Source organism: Mirounga angustirostris, unplaced genomic scaffold, assembly GCF_029215605.1.
Source record: "Mirounga angustirostris isolate CCGP_5_RB_7025 unplaced genomic scaffold, mMirAng1.0.hap1 SCAF_7, whole genome shotgun sequence".
NCBI classification, from domain to species: Eukaryota; Metazoa; Chordata; class Mammalia; order Carnivora; family Phocidae; genus Mirounga; species Mirounga angustirostris.
The window spans coordinates 125,574,096-125,589,579 of record NW_026991715.1 but is presented as its reverse complement, the minus strand read 5'-3'; the positions used below and the strand labels follow the sequence as shown (position 1 = coordinate 125,589,579).

The window sequence follows — 15,484 nt, the reverse complement described above, 5'->3', positions numbered from 1 at the left end:
ATTGTCATTTGTTCATTAACCAAATACTAAGCATCCACTGTGTATGTCAGGCGTTAGTCTAGACACCATTTTCTCCACAAAACACCAGTGGAGAAGAACAAAACTCCCTGCCCTCCTGGAGCTTAACATTCTACTGGGGGAAAACAGGTAGTAAGATCAACACGTAAGATCTGTAAAATGCCTGAAGGATAAAGTGGGAAAGGGGGACAGGGAACATGCAGTTTCAAGAGGGGGCCACGGAAGCCCCGAGGTGACATCTGAGCAAAAAAAAAAAAAGTGAGGGAGCAAGCCCTATGGATTCTTGGGGGAAAGAGGCTGGCACAGGGAATAGCAAGGGCAGAGGTCCTGCTCGCAAGAATGTCAGGGCAGCTTCTCCCCCACCCGCGCGCAGTATTTAGGCCACGGTCAAGACTTTGGCTTTTCCTCTCGGCTAGATGCAATGCCACTGCAGGGTCTAAAGTAAAGGAGTAACAAGATCTGATTTAGTTTCTCGAGTGATTTTTGAGGCAAATGGAATAACCTGAGTGCAAGTTTTCCCATTTACTTTTAGCGTATTGGAAAACATACACGAATACGTAACCAATACAATAACGTATAATCTGAACTCATGAAATTGTAACACAAATTTCGTCCCGCTTGAATAAAGTTCGCTTACCTACGGCACTTTTTACCTGAACAAAAGCGCCCCTTCAGTTTACACTAACTTAACAGAGAACTGCGAAAAGAGAAAAGTTTGTTACAACAGGAGACCACAAGCATGGCACTGTACGCACAATCACATCTGTGCTCCAGCCTCGTGCAGTACCTCACTGTTTCAGATGGAAAGAGGAAAACGACGTTGGAAAACGGCCGGCCCCCGTACCCGCGCCCCCCCCCCGGTCGCCCACGGTCTGCCGGTGGCCCGAGTCGCGGCGGGCGGCTCTCCCCGCGCGCCCGGCTCCACCCACACCTAGAGAGGGGCGCGGACCCGCGCGCTCTGGTCCCGCCGCCGGCCAGCTCCTCGTTCGCACAGCGTCGCCTACAGGCCTTTATCCCGACAGTTAGGGAAGAACCAAAGCCACCGCCAACAAAAAGACCAGAAAAGACCGCATATTTCCAGAAACCAAAGCATCACAAACACGATTCCAGTTCAATCCAGCTGGGAATCTTCTTCACCTCCAAGGATTGCGTTCTCGCGCCGCAGAAATAATGCAGACACGGGCGTAGAGTCCGGCCTCTCCAGGGGAGAGAAGGTGTGCGATACATCCATCCACCAGACTGCAGAGACACCATTTAAAAAAATGCACCGTCGCCGTCGAATCGCGGGCGTCCTCTACCTGGCCGCCCCGAGCTCGCCTCCCTAAGCTAATGACCACCAGCTGGGTTAGCGGGCTTGGCCTGTGAGCCGGGTCCGGCCGGAGCGCCCCTCACGCCCACGACCACCACCGAACTCGGGCCCCGCTCCGGTCGGCCGCCAGGAAAATAAAAGACCGGGGAGAGCCGGCCCGCCCGTGCCGCAGCGAAAACGCCGCTCCGCAGGATCGACAATAAAAGGCAACATCCGCAGTCGCTCTGAGGAGAAGGGCGCAAAGGAGAGCCGCCACCGCCCGCTGCCGGCCCCGGCCCGTCCGGGCGCGGGGTGGTGCGGCGCGGCGCGGTGCGGCGCGGCCGAGGACGCGAGCCGAAGTGGCGGCGGCAGCGGCGGTGGCGGAAGTGGAGTGGGGAAGAGGGGGTGGTTGTTAGTGTTTGGCGCCGGCGGAGGGAGTCATTCCTGCAGCTGCACTTCCGGTCGGCATTTTGTTCTGAGAGGGAGAGACGGAACGAGAGAGAGACACACACAGGGCTCCTTCCCCCCCCGCCCTCCCCCCCCTCCCTCCGTCGGTACCGACTCACCCGACACCACCAAGCCGCAGGGAGGGACGCCCCCGCCGACAGGAGGATTGGTTCCCGGGCCGGCGGCGATGCCCCCCCGGTAGCTCGGGCCCCCGGTCGGGTGTTTGTGAGTGTTTCTATGTGGGAGAAGGAGGAGGAGGAGGAAGAAGAAGCAGCGATTTGTCTTCTCGGCTGGTCTCCCCCCGGCTCTACATGTTCCCCGCACTGAGGAGACGGAAGAGGAGCCGTAGCCACCCCCCCTCCCGGCCCGGATTATAGTCTCTCGCCACAGCGGCCTCGGCCTCCCCTTGGATTCAGACGCCGATTCGCCCAGGTAAATTCCTGCTCTTTATTTCGGCGGCGGCGGCGGCGGCGCCAGGTCCTCAGCGTCTCTCCTCCTCGCTCCCCTCCCCGCCGTTTCCTTAGCGGCCCCAGGTCTCCTCCACGGGCGAGTCTAGAGTTCGCTCCTCTCTGGTGGCAGCCGCCCTGGGTGGCGGTGGTTTTGTACTCTCTCCCGGCCGGCTCCGGTGGCGGGGACGGGGCTCCTGCCGGGCGGCCGGGGAGGCGTAGGCCCGGCGGAGAGTGCAGGCCGCGGGCCAGCGGAATCTACTTGAGCTCGGGGATTAGGAGAGCTCCGGGCTGAGCGGAGCTACTGCTGGTCGGTGACAGGCCTCGCCCGGGAGAAGAGCCGTAGCTAGTGAGGAGGCGGAAACAATACAACTAACAGCGAATGTGCCCTGATCGTCCCCATATTTACAACTTTCCTGGTCCGGGAGTGGGGAACGTCCCAGTGAAACAAACAACCCCCCTTCTTCCCCCTGTGACCCCATGAAGGGAGGAAGTAGTTTCAGTTAGTGAGACAAATGTAAATACTCAGACACGGATCCAGTGGTAATCCTTGCCCTGTGTAAAACTTGTTTGGACATTAGAAAGTTAATAAAGACTCATTTCCTTTTTTTCAAAGAATTAAATTGCCCACATGAATATTTAATACAGAAAACCGTGGGGTGGTAGACACTGCATGTGCCCCCGCTTCACCAAGAGCTTTTATGTTGTTGTTTGACAGTGTGTGTTGCACATGGACTTTTTATTCAAAGGCAAGTGTAAAGTACTTGACAGGTTTACCTTGCCACTTTAGATTTGTGTGCGTTATATAAGGACAGTTTTAAACGACTATACATAAAATACTCAGGTACTTCCTGATCTAAGCGTGTAGAAGCATAAAAAGAATATTAAATGTTCTGAGAATTGTACCGAGGTACAGGTAAAACCAATTTTCTTTAAAAGCATAGAAATTAAGTTATGCTTAAAATCCCAGGGAGGTTAAAAAAAAATGTGGAAGGTGCCATCCTTTCATGTCAGGGCAGATCTTCTTGAGGTCCCAGGATTGTCATTGGCTGTTTGTGCCCATGATGTTTGACTGTGTAATGAGAGAGGTGTCATTTTAATAGGTCAAATGTATCTGTAAATGCTAGAGAAAAAATATCAGTTCTGCCTTAACAAATTGTAGTTTACGAGTAAAGTGTCCAGAGCTTGTTTATTGAGGCGTTGGTAAGGTAGGTTGGTATAAAGGAAAAACAATTTAAAAGTCCTCAGCCATACAAATTGCATAGAAAAAAATAAATGTACCTGGCATTAGACTGTTTTGATACTTTGTCTCATATTCACTGAAGGAAAACTTTCACTGGTTAGAATGAAGCAACACTGATCAACAAAGTCCCTTGTTTTACTAATGGGTGTTACATTGGTTCGGATTTTTTGTGTCTCATTAAATTATTATTGTCATTGTAGAGTAAGTAACTTTTCTGAAGGTTATTTTTGAGTTTAGCACTCTGCTTAAAATAAATTGTTCCACATTTCCAGCAAACGTATGGATAAATGTTAAAAAGAGTGAAGTTAATATAGCTGTCACGTACTAGGCATGTTTTTAATGCTATAAATCCGTGTAGTAGTCAGTAGCGTGTCCGTGATTTGTATTGGTCAGGGAGCAGTTTGAATTTTAAAAAGCCTGAAGCTCCTGCTGAGCCCCAATCCCGGCCTCCCTCCCTCCCACTAATCTCCCATTCCTGTCTTTGTGCTGCCTGCTCCTGTTAGACACTGTTTGCTGCAGGGCCTCAGGCCTACACTGGGTGGGGGGCAGGCGAATGGGGGCTTGTTGGGGGGAGGGAATACAGAAAGGAGGAACACTTCACATCTTAAGCAGAGACTTTGGGACTGGGGCGGGGGAGGGTGGCGAGCGGGTAAGGGTTTCAATATAAATGTTTGAAAGGCCCTTATATGAACCTGTGATACCTTTACAACTTTTATTTAAATAAAATACGGAGACGTATGTCAAAGGATGAACATATTTCCACTAAAGGTAATGGGAAGGAGGAGTTCTGCTTGCTTAGTTTTCATCAACAGAAGCAACTTATTTTTAGAGTTTTATAGTTAAAGGGAGCTTTCTTACACAGATGTTTGAATCAATGTGTTAGATATCTTTTTATGTGACTGATTTTTTTCTTGTGACTTTGGAATTAAAGTGAATTAGTTCTTACCAGATCTTATTTTCCCAACTCTACATATTTAGTGTTCTGTAAGTAATACAGGTTGTGTGATAGCTTTCATTAAGATAGTATAAACATTTTAAAGTAAATTGAAAATATTTTTTGTTTGATCCAAACCAATTATATGAGTTATTTTTAAAGGAAGAAACATTGTAAAGCTCAAGGAAACCCTAAACTTGAACTTTAAAATTTTTGACAACTTAGTTGGAAGGAATAGTTTGTATTTCCCTAGAGATTATAAATACTCTGTTCTACCTCCCCTGTATTGGTTGTATGGATAGTCACCAGTGGCTATTTTTGTATTTCTACTGTTGTTGTTTTTTTTTTTTTAATTTAGTGAAAGAAAACCCTGTAAGTATTCCAGTAATCTTGTAATGTTAGTTATATTATTTGGAGAAATAATTCCTAGTATTATTCAGCAGTGTGGTTTATTGTTTCTCTCGAATCTACAGAGCTACCAATAACTGAAAATAATTACTTGAAAAGAAAGCAACTTTAAAGTAGTGAAAGCCTAGTAAATCAAATTAAAATTGAATATTAAATAGTTATTTTTAGTGTTTTGAGAAGAGTATATAGGATGCTTCTTCTTGGAACCATTCAACAATTCGTTTACTGTAAGTTATTGGAAAGCATTTTGAACCTGCCCTAGGGATCATTATAATACTGCCCCCTTTAAGAAGAAAAAAGTTATATTTGAAGAAAAACTGTGTATTTCAGATTATCTTTGGGGATGAAAAGTGAAAGTTTTTAGTATGGTAGTAAACCAGGTTTTGTTTTTTTGCATAGCGATCATTATTAAATTTCAGAAATACTGTGAGCAAAGCTATACCAATTCAAATATGAAATCTTTTTTTATTTGAAGCCAGACTAACCAACTCAAACATGTATTTTCTAAAACTACTATATTAATTTCATATTTAATTTTTTGGTACTAATCCATCATCAGACTGCTATAGAAACATTTGAACCCACCTAGTTCATATTTTGGCATACCCTATATTTATGTAAAAATTAGTAATACAAGAGTAGATAAAAACTAAAGAGTTTGATCTTTATATAGTTTCATTTAACTTTCGCCACCCCATTGCTTATTAGGAAAAGGATAATTTGTGAGTAATTCTGGAATTTTAAAATACGATTTTAGTTTTATGTGACGTGATTGGGAAGACTGAGGTAAATAAAAGTTCCTTTAAGAGAAATGTAACTTCAGTGCTGTTGATCACATTTACTTGCTATAAAATGAATAGGAAATTACTGACTAGGAACTTTATAGAAACCTGGTATTGAACTGTTTAGTTGAAGATACTTATTTTAATATCCTGAGCATATTAAGTTGGCTTTGGTGATAATTTATGGTACTATATAGCCTTTAAAAATCATTTCAAAATGTACTTTTTAAGCACAGCTTTTCTATTTTTAGCAGTTGTCATTTATAATTATTCTTTGAGTTTTTAAAATGGTTCTTTTTCAAGGTGACCTGAGTTCATTTTTAAATATTCCCATTTCCCTGTGAGAGAAGTGACCGGCATGATTTCCATTTTTTGATGAAAAACTTGATACTCAGAGGCCACATGATTTGTGTAGATTCATGTGGTGAATGAGAATAAGGGATTCTCTTGCTTTTACTAGTTTTTTATTAAATTATGTTGCCTTAAGGAAGTGTGAGCCCTGGTCACGAAGCTAGGTATTGCTGTTGCTCAGTGCCGACGACACTGATACCTTAAGTGACTTTTTCAATGATCAGAGTCCAAGGTGCTTTTTCCTCTTCTTTTAGGGAGATATGATACCTGTCTCTTGATTGTATTTTCCTGGTATGAAAATAGTACTTTTACATTAGAAATCCTGACCTTGTGTGTATGTTTGGTGTTTGAATGATTAAATTTATTTACATTTTGTTCCTCCTTAAGAATGTAAATCAATTAACTGTATTTGTAGTAAATATATAGTAACTCCTGAAAGTGTTTTTATAGAGTGGAATTTTAACGTTTCTAGTTGATTTAAAAGCAATTTTAAAAATACCATGTGTCGACGAACCATGAGAGACGATGGACTCTGAGAAACAAACTGAGGGTTCTAGAGGGAAGGGAGGTGGGGGGATGGGTTAGCCTGGTGATGGGTATTAAAGAGGGCACGTATTGAATGGAGCACTTGGTGTTATACGCAAACAGTGAATCATGGAACACTACATCAAAAACTAATGATGTAATGTATGGTGATTAACATAATAAAATAAAATTTTTTTAAAAATGCCATGTCTCGAGGCACCTGGGTAGCTCAGTCAGTTAAGCGTCTGCCTTTGGCTCAGGTCATGATCCCAGGGTCTGGGATAGGGTCTGCGTCAGGATCCTTGATCACTGGGGAGTCTGCTTCTCCCTCTGCCTGCCACTCCCCCTGCTTGTGTGTGTGCTTTCTCTCTGTCTCTGACAAATAAGATCTTTAAAAAGAGATAATAAATAAAAATATCATGTCTTTTTACTTATAGTCATCATTGTAATTTTAAAAAGTATTTTATGTGCTCAGAATTTTTTAACCCAAGTAATAAAAATGATTTTAGGTATTTGGTCTTACATATTATTTTGTTTGGTATAAATCTAGGGTCAATTTTAATGAATTGTTTTAAGGCATATTTCTTTCTATCTCCAAAGTGATAGTGTTAGGAGAGATTATTACTTAATACAGCATTGCCAGCTAGATAGATTTTGAGGGCTTATTATGTGCCAGGAATTGTGTTAAGTATGACCCTGTGTTATTATCTCATTTAAAATAAGAAGCTCAGGAAATAGAAACAGTAATCCACAATTTACAGATGAAGAACTGAGGTTGGAAAGGTTAGAAAATTGCCCGTTGTCTTATAATTAGTAAATGTCAGTCTGGTTTATATTTTTTCTTGAGGATTTAGGATTCCACATTTCTAGTTTTAATAAAATCTTCATTTTTTTGGTTGCTCAGTTAATTCAATACTTACAAGTCATGTAGTCAAGGAACCTGTGTACTTTGGGCAAAGAACTAAAGTAGAATTCAGAGTGTATATCCTGTATATATTTTTGAAATCATCAAATCTTTACTGTCTTATATTTCAGTGTTTGTTAAGCAGTCTGCGTAATTTTTACTTTTGTTTTTATTGAGTCGAGATTGTCAAAGCATCGATTTCTAGAAAGGGAAAATGCAGCTTTAGAGAGTGATTTCATTCATAGAAATGTATATGACCAATTGTAATATAGTAGATGAATCTATAAATTAGTATGGTAATTTTAAAAAAATTCTAGTGTTTCTATAGCCAAAGAATGTTAATCCTTTCAAAGTCATCAACTTGGGAAGTTGTGCACTTATTCTAGAGCTTTTGCCGTACAATCTTACAGGGTTCCTTTAGTGAATACCTTTAAAGCCTTTGAGATAGTCTTTTTTTCTTTTTCTTTTTCTTTTTTGGGCCTTAATGGCAAATCTTTATCTTCAGGGGTGAATTTGAGTTTCAGAGACCGTAAAAAGCAATTTAGAACTCAGTTTAGGATAACTGAGATTTAATAAGATCTTTTTTTTTTTTCAAAGATTTTGTTTATTTATTTGACAGAGAGAGACACGGCAAGAGAGGGAACACAAGCAGAGGGAGTGGGAGAGGGAGAAGCAGGCTTCCTGCGGAGCAGGGAGCCCGATGTGGGGCTCGATCCCAGGACCCTGGGATCATGACCTGGGCCGAAGGCAGACGCTTAATGACTGAGCCACCCAGGCGCCCCAGTAAGATCTTTTTTGTGTGTCAGACACTGTATTGAGTGGTTTATGTTTGTAATATGTAATATTATTGAGTGATTTCCATCTACCATGAATCTTCAAGGTATATAATATGAGTCTGGTTATGTTTATGATTCTAAGATACTTGAGAAAACTGAGGTATAGAATGATTAAACGACTAGCTGAAGGTCCCATAGCTGACAAGTGGAAGAAAGTAGGGGAAAGACTCCAAAGTTGATGCTTTACCTATCAACCTTAACCACTACAGTGTATATCATGATTTGAACCTCTAGCTACCCCGTGAGGTTAGTGATGTGTTCTTGTTTTACAGACAAGGAAATTAAGGCTCATCATGTTTAAGAACCTAGTCCAGGGTAGCAAATCTAGCAAGTGTTAGAGGTGTAGGACTACAGCCTAATATGTCTAATTCTAAAATGTCCTTCCATTCTATCACCCTGCCTCTTCAAGATTTATAATACACATTTTGATGAAAAGGGTAGGCTTCATTATAAAGCAGTGAACTGTTGTCTTATAAAGAGGATTTCTAAAATGTTTTGGTTAATTATAGATGATTGATTATACTCTTTTCTGTAAAATACCTTTGTTCGTTTACACCTCATATAACATACACAATGTATACACAAATATGCATTTAAGTAAGATTTATTTTTAAATATATGCATGCTATGTTTATGGAAATTGGCAAAATGTGGAAAAGGTACTTTCTTTTTCATAATATTGTGATTCAGTTATTTCTTATGAAAATGTCAAGCATTAAAAAATATTCCAAAGAATACATTAAACTTGCAACATAGTTTATGTAGGTAAATTGTTTTGCCATCTTACATGTGTGTAACATCAGTTAACACAAACGTACCAAACTTTTCAAGTGTTCTTTTGTATACGTTTGCCTTTTGGCATAAAGGAAAAACATTTTCAGTATGCAGAAACATGGAATTAGCATTAATTAATTTACTAAAATAATTTTTTATACCTGATCTGTGAGTGGATGTTTTGAGAAGTAACACAGGTAAGATTTTTACATCTCCTGAAAAATTCAGAAGCTATGACATAATTTTGAAATACTCAGTTCCTTTTTGTTGCAGTTATTTGGGTCATTGTACTTCTCAATCCTTTGGTCTTATGCTAATGAAATGTATACTTGTTTTAATAGGAGTACTGTTTTTTAACAAGTTATTGATTCTAGGTACCTTAAAAACTTACAGAGCTTGAAACACTAAATAATTATTAAAACTTAAAATATAGTTTACTCTAAAAATATTAATCTTTATGATTTTATATCTAATCTTTTAATTTGCAAAACGAAAATGTCCTTGAAATTAATCCTAATAAGGAGAATAGATCACTGACTTTTCTGAACACTTCTCCTTGGCAACCTTTTCAAGAATTTTAAACTGGCTTTTTAGTTGTCTTTATCTGATAGGATTGTGGCTTGCCAATTTCCACCTAAAAAAATTGATCATCTGAGTTAGGCTATATGTAATTTAGTTTTTCCTTGGTAATGACCAAGGAAATTTTGAAAATTTATGAGTGTAAATTGGGCATAGATTCCCCTCCCTTTTTAAAATACCATTCTTAAAAAATTGATGCACGTGGCAGTTTTATTTCCCCCCAAGGTTCTGCCTATGTCTCAGAAAACTCTAAAGTTGAAAGTTGAAATGTATTGCCCTAAAAGCTACTGTTACCATTCTTTCCCCTTTGAGAAAAGAATTAAGAAACCAGTACTTATGCCATAACCTACCTTCAGGTTATCTTGAAAGACATACATGACATATGCTTTTAATTTAACTCTGTTACAATCTTTTTACTCTTTTCTCTTTCCGTTTTCTTATGTGTTTCTTCCTATCTCTGTCAATGTCCTAAGCAAAAATTTTTTTATAGCATAGTGAACACAAGTGGTACTTTTAATGTGGATGGTTCTGTAATGTATTATTTTCCTTGATGAAACATTGAGCAGTTTGAAAGTCCTCAAATTCTGAGATCTTCATAAGTTCAAAATGTTAGTGAGAAAGTATTGATACTAACTGTGAAAATGTGTATTTGTGTAGCAATCCTGCTTTCTTCTGTAGACATGTGTTACTTCTCAAAATGTCTACTCATAGACCAGAAATTTCTTTTAAGGTGGAAGAGAAAGCATGGTCTTTTTTTGTGAAAGTTTCTCTGGTTATTCCATGTCATAACATTTGTGAGTTTATTACTTGTATCTCTTTGATAAAGTAATTTGCTCCTGTGTCTGTAAGCCATACTAAGCCACCTGCTATCTGAAAGGAGGGAGACTTGTATTATTTTCATCTTTATGTCTATAATACCATCACAGTGCTTTTCCTGTTTTGCAAGTATTCAATACTTTTTGTTGAACTGATTGATTAGAATTGAGCTATATGATATTTCCTAAAGATACATTTCTAAATCTAAGCTTAGTAAGTGGCAGTATATGTTTGTGCTAATTTTGAAATATAATTTTCTTAGATATATGTGTTCTTAAGGCTTCTTGCTTCTTGGGTAAGACCATTTTATTTACATACATCCCAACAATGCACACATAACAACTTGTGTGTAAAAATAAATCAAAAAGAAAAACTCAAAACAGAGTTCCTTTTTTAGTTGTTAGTAAGGATTGTAAAGTATATGCAGGGTTTTTTGTTTTGGCCCCTTGGACAATAGAATTGGGAATAAGATACTGAGAGAAGGTATCCAAATACTTTCTTGTTTTAAGCTCAAGATTGGTTTATTATAGTTTTAATTTTCTTTGCTAATTTATGTACTGTGTATAATAACAATGTGGATAAGTTAACTGTAATGAGAAATACATTACAGTACGTTAAAAATGCTATTCATGGGTGCCTGGATGGCTCAGTTGGTTAAGCATTTGCCTTCGGCTCAAGTCATGAGCCCTGATTTGGGCTCCCTACTCAGTGGGGAGTCTGCTTCTCCCTCTCCCTCTGCCTCCCCCCCGCCCCCGGTTGTGCGCTCTCTCTCTCTCATTCACTCTCAAATAAATGAATAAAATCTTTTTTAAGAAATGCTATTCATATAAAATAGTGCTATTCATATAAAATTTTAGATGACTGAAATTTTTTAAAAATTTAAAGCTTATTGAAGTGTACACAGTAAAAGTCACTGTTTTAGGTACACAGTTTGATGAGTTTTGACAAACATGTTTAGTCTCGCAACCTCCACCACAATCAAAACATAGAATGTTTTCATCACCCCAAAAAGTTGCCTTATGTCCTTTTGTAATCAGTTTCCTACCCCTGTTCAGCCTCTGGCAACCACATGTAATTTCTGTCTTTATAGTTCTGTATTTTCTAGAATGTCATATAAATGGAATCGTACAGTATGTAGGCTTCTGTGATAAGTTTCTTTTGCTTAGCATGAGGCTTTTGAGATTCATCTATGTTGTTGCACGTATTAGTAGTTTGTTGGTGACTGCATTTTGAAATTGAATTAGAATACCCTTTAACTTTGGTACTACTGTCAAAAAAGACTGAACAACTTTAGATATTTTACTTTAGATATTTCTCTCATATCTTGCAGCGGCTTTACTATTGGACATAATATTACTTGCCCATTTTTACCCCTCACCTCCAAAAAATTTGTAATTAACATTACTAGTAAGTGGCATTTATTTATATGAGTTACTTCTGTCAGGTTAGGTGCCCTCTTTTTCATCACAATTAAAATAGGTAGCAGCACATATTTTGAACATCTAGCACATAGAAACTGGAATAAGAAATGAGGGATGGTACAATAATAACTCACCAAAAATTGAGTTCACGTTTTAAGTTTAATGTTTATTGTTTATACTAAAAATAGAGTATCAGTTATAGTGAAGAACAGTTAGTACCTCTCTTTTAATGCTTAAAGTTAGAGAAGCAGTGCTGTTTACTGAAATTTGGGGCAGATAATGAGTAAAGGACCATTTTCTGGTCATTTTATTTGACCACCTTTTTTGTTTTTTCACCACTCCCTTTTTGAAACCCCTTTCTCCCTTTGGTTCAGGGTTATCTGTCTCTTATTTTTCTTCCCCTGTGTATTTGACCTCTCATTTGTAGGCTCTTGCTAGTTCTTCCTCCTCGTTCACCCCTTAAGTATTGGTATTCCCAAGGTGGTTCTTAAGCCTTCGTTCTGTTCTCCCTTCCTCTTGATCCCATCTATTCATACGACTTTTTACGTGCTTGTTACCTGTATGCTGATGACTCACAAATCTATCTCCAGAATGATATATTTCTCTTTGAGACAGATCCATCTGTCTACCAGGCACTCCCTGATGTCCTATAAATACTGTAAATTCAAAAGTATATAAATCTGAACTCATCCCTCAATTGTTCCCTACTCTTACCACTTCCCCCCAAAAGAAAGAAATCTATGCTTACAACTATGTGAAGCAGGTGAATGTTTCCACCATCACCTCAGCTCCCTAAACTGAAAACTTGATGATAATGCTTGACCCTTTTCCTTTACTGTACCTTCAACCCAGTTGTTCATCCAGTGCTGACGTTCATAACACCTCTGAATATCACTTCAATCTATCCCTCTACTGTTTTTGATGCATAGAGTGGGCGTGTATATACAGCTTGTCAGTTGGAAACTTCTAGCATTCTAAGAAGATGGCACTTGTGAAAGATGTGTTTAGTGTTAGGATATTTTTTTATATGCTTGGGCTCTGATATTTAAAATTAAGGTATATACACGGTGCCTGGGTGGCTCAGTTGGAAGAGTGTGTGACTTGAGCCCCACGTTGGGTATAGAGGTTACTAAAAAAAATTTTTTTAATAAAATTAAGGTGTAATCTTTATTAACATTCATGCTTTATAGCCTAAATGAGACTGTCTTCTGTACACATTTCCACTAAATCTAAAAATCTAGGGCTTCTGACATACAGCCCAGTGTATCAACCAGAACAGTTTGCTCCTTTATCCTTTTAGAGTACTATAATTCATAAATGTGTACATTCATTTCAATACTGTGTTCATGTGTTTCAGAGCAGAGTCTGAGTTGAGTGGAAAATGGGAATGTAGGAGGAAAGGGTAAAGGAAGGGCTTTTAAATTAACTTTCCTATACTATGGAAACAAGTTCACTTGAATAACTTTCACTTTTACTGCAGATAACAGAAAACTAGAGAAACAAATACAGTGGGATATGATACTGTTCAGTTGCTAGGCATTCAAACATTTTTAATGGCAAGAGTTAGATATGTTATAACTGTATTACTTGTTTATGAAGTTATTGCTGGTGGTTTTGTATAACCTTGCAATGTTTCTTCCTTGGAATAAGAAGTTATTGCCTTCACTCCCCATTTGAACAAAAGGGTCTGCTTAGAGTTACTGGTTTAAATGATCCTGAATATCACTTTGTAAAGGACATATTACAATGTGATGCTATCTTGAAAAACAAAGTAAACCTGTCTTCACTATATCTAGAGTTTATAACTAAAATAATAGGTGCTATATTTTGCTCTAGAGCTAATTAACATGTTTTTGAGAAAATGGGATCAATCTAAAGGCAGTTTACAAAGGCTGATGGGAGAACCCTGTCTTTATTGAGTCTTTGGTACCTTGTACATAGCAACCACTCAACAAACAATTGTTGAATAAATGAATTTAAATTATATTTCAGTTTTGGGACGGACTAATTGGAGTGACAGAAGATAAGTGGGGCATGTTAAACATAGAGTAAGTTTAATGGAAGAAAGAAAGAAAACACAAAGCCCAAAAAAGGTCGGACAACATTTAAAGCAAAGAACTAGTATAATTTAGTTAATTGCTTGTATTTGGACAATTAGACTTGCTTAACTGGGTAAGAAAAAAATCTGTATATAAGTGTCTTGGATTCTTTCTACTCTTTTATTCCTGCTTCAGCTTTGCTTCTGGTTTCAGGTATTGCCTCTGTACTTCCATCTTCACTGCTAAGGGACAAATTTGTAGGTTCAAGGCTAAAATGACCTGCAAAATCCAGATATACATATTCAGAATTGAGAATTGGTGGGAAAGGGAGAGAAGTGTAGTTTTTCAGTCTTTTCCAGTTACTCAGGGTTTGTAGTGTATGTCAGAGTGCCATTGCATGTCTTCAGTATTCAGATGAAGAGGCCTAAAAACTAGAATTTAAAATGACTTAACAATTTGCAACAAATTTGTTTGTGACTGTCCTAGAATACAGTTCAGTATCTGAATCTCTAATATGCTGTCTATCTGAGCCATGCTGCCACCTACATGAATTGTCATACGATTTTAGTGATTCTGATTGTTTTCAACTAGAAGATAGCCACCAGAATTTTAGTGTTCTTTATAAAGGACTTTATAGTACACCAATTCTCCATTCCCTTAGTTTTTTTGGAAAATATAAAACTACTTACAGTTTTCTGGTATGCTAAGTAAGGCTAACTTGTGGAATTTAGAACTTAGAATCTTTTAAGAACTTCAAAGTTAAAGACTTCCTTTTTTTTTTTTTTTTCAATTACAGAAGCAGTGTGGAAAAAACTACATGCTATTTGGAAAATAGGAAAAATATAATCTCATATTTTAGGTTTTTCCTACTAGGTTTTTAATAAAAATATTTATATGAAATATAATTTTAGTTAAATACGTATTCATGGTATAAATTATACATACATAGCCCTGTTTTCTCAAGGTTGTCTCATGAAGATTTTCTTCATTTCCTATGTAGTGTTCATAATTATTTAAAATGTTATCCCGGGGCACCTGGCAGGCTCAGTCAGAGGAGATGTGACTCTGATCTTGGGGTTGTGAGTTTGAGTTCCACGTGGGGTGTAGAGATTACTTAAATAATTTTTTTAGGGACGCCTGGATGGCTCAGTCGGTTAAGCGGCTGCCTTCGGCCTGGGTCATGATCCCGGGGTCCTGGGATCGAGTCCCACATCTGGCTCCTTGCTCAGCAGGGAGCCTGCCTCTCTCTCTCTCCCTCTGCTTGTGCTCTCTCTGTCAAATAAATAAAATCTTAAAAAATAATAATAATAATATATTTTTTAAAACTTTACCCAATAGTTTTGTGAGAGGATGAACCATACTTTCCTTAGTCATTCTGTTGGACATTTTATTTGCTCTCACTTTTTTCTATATAAAACTAAGGCAGTGGAACATCTTTATATGTACTGTTTGCCCTCCCTTTGGAGGTTTTATTCACTTAGAGTTAGAATACCGTAAGTGGAAGTTGGGCCAAAAGTTTGAACATTTTTATGGCTCTTAATGTGTATTTCCAAAAATAGTAATAATATGTATTTCCATAACCTATTTTCATTCGTGTTTTAATTCATTCAGTAAATGCATTTTTTTCATATAGATGCAAATTCCCTATTAAGATTATTCTTAGGTTGTTTAAC

The 15,484-nt window shown here is 38.5% G+C and overlaps 1 protein-coding gene across 4 annotated transcripts in view; it reads left to right on the top strand.

Moving 5' to 3' along the window:
* Positions 1 to 1,813: 1,813 nt before the first annotated feature.
* NIPBL (NIPBL cohesin loading factor) overlaps positions 1,814 to 15,484 on the top strand; it is a 205,628-nt gene continuing 191,957 nt past the window's right edge. For 2 of the 4 annotated variants that reach the window (XM_064596787.1, XM_045862245.3), the window contains exon 1: positions 1,814 to 2,185. The gene's annotated coding sequence lies outside the window, so the exon portion shown is untranslated. The remainder of the gene's footprint in view (positions 2,186 to 15,484) is intronic. The other 2 variants (XM_045862229.3, XM_064596788.1) reach the window with 2 other exon arrangements.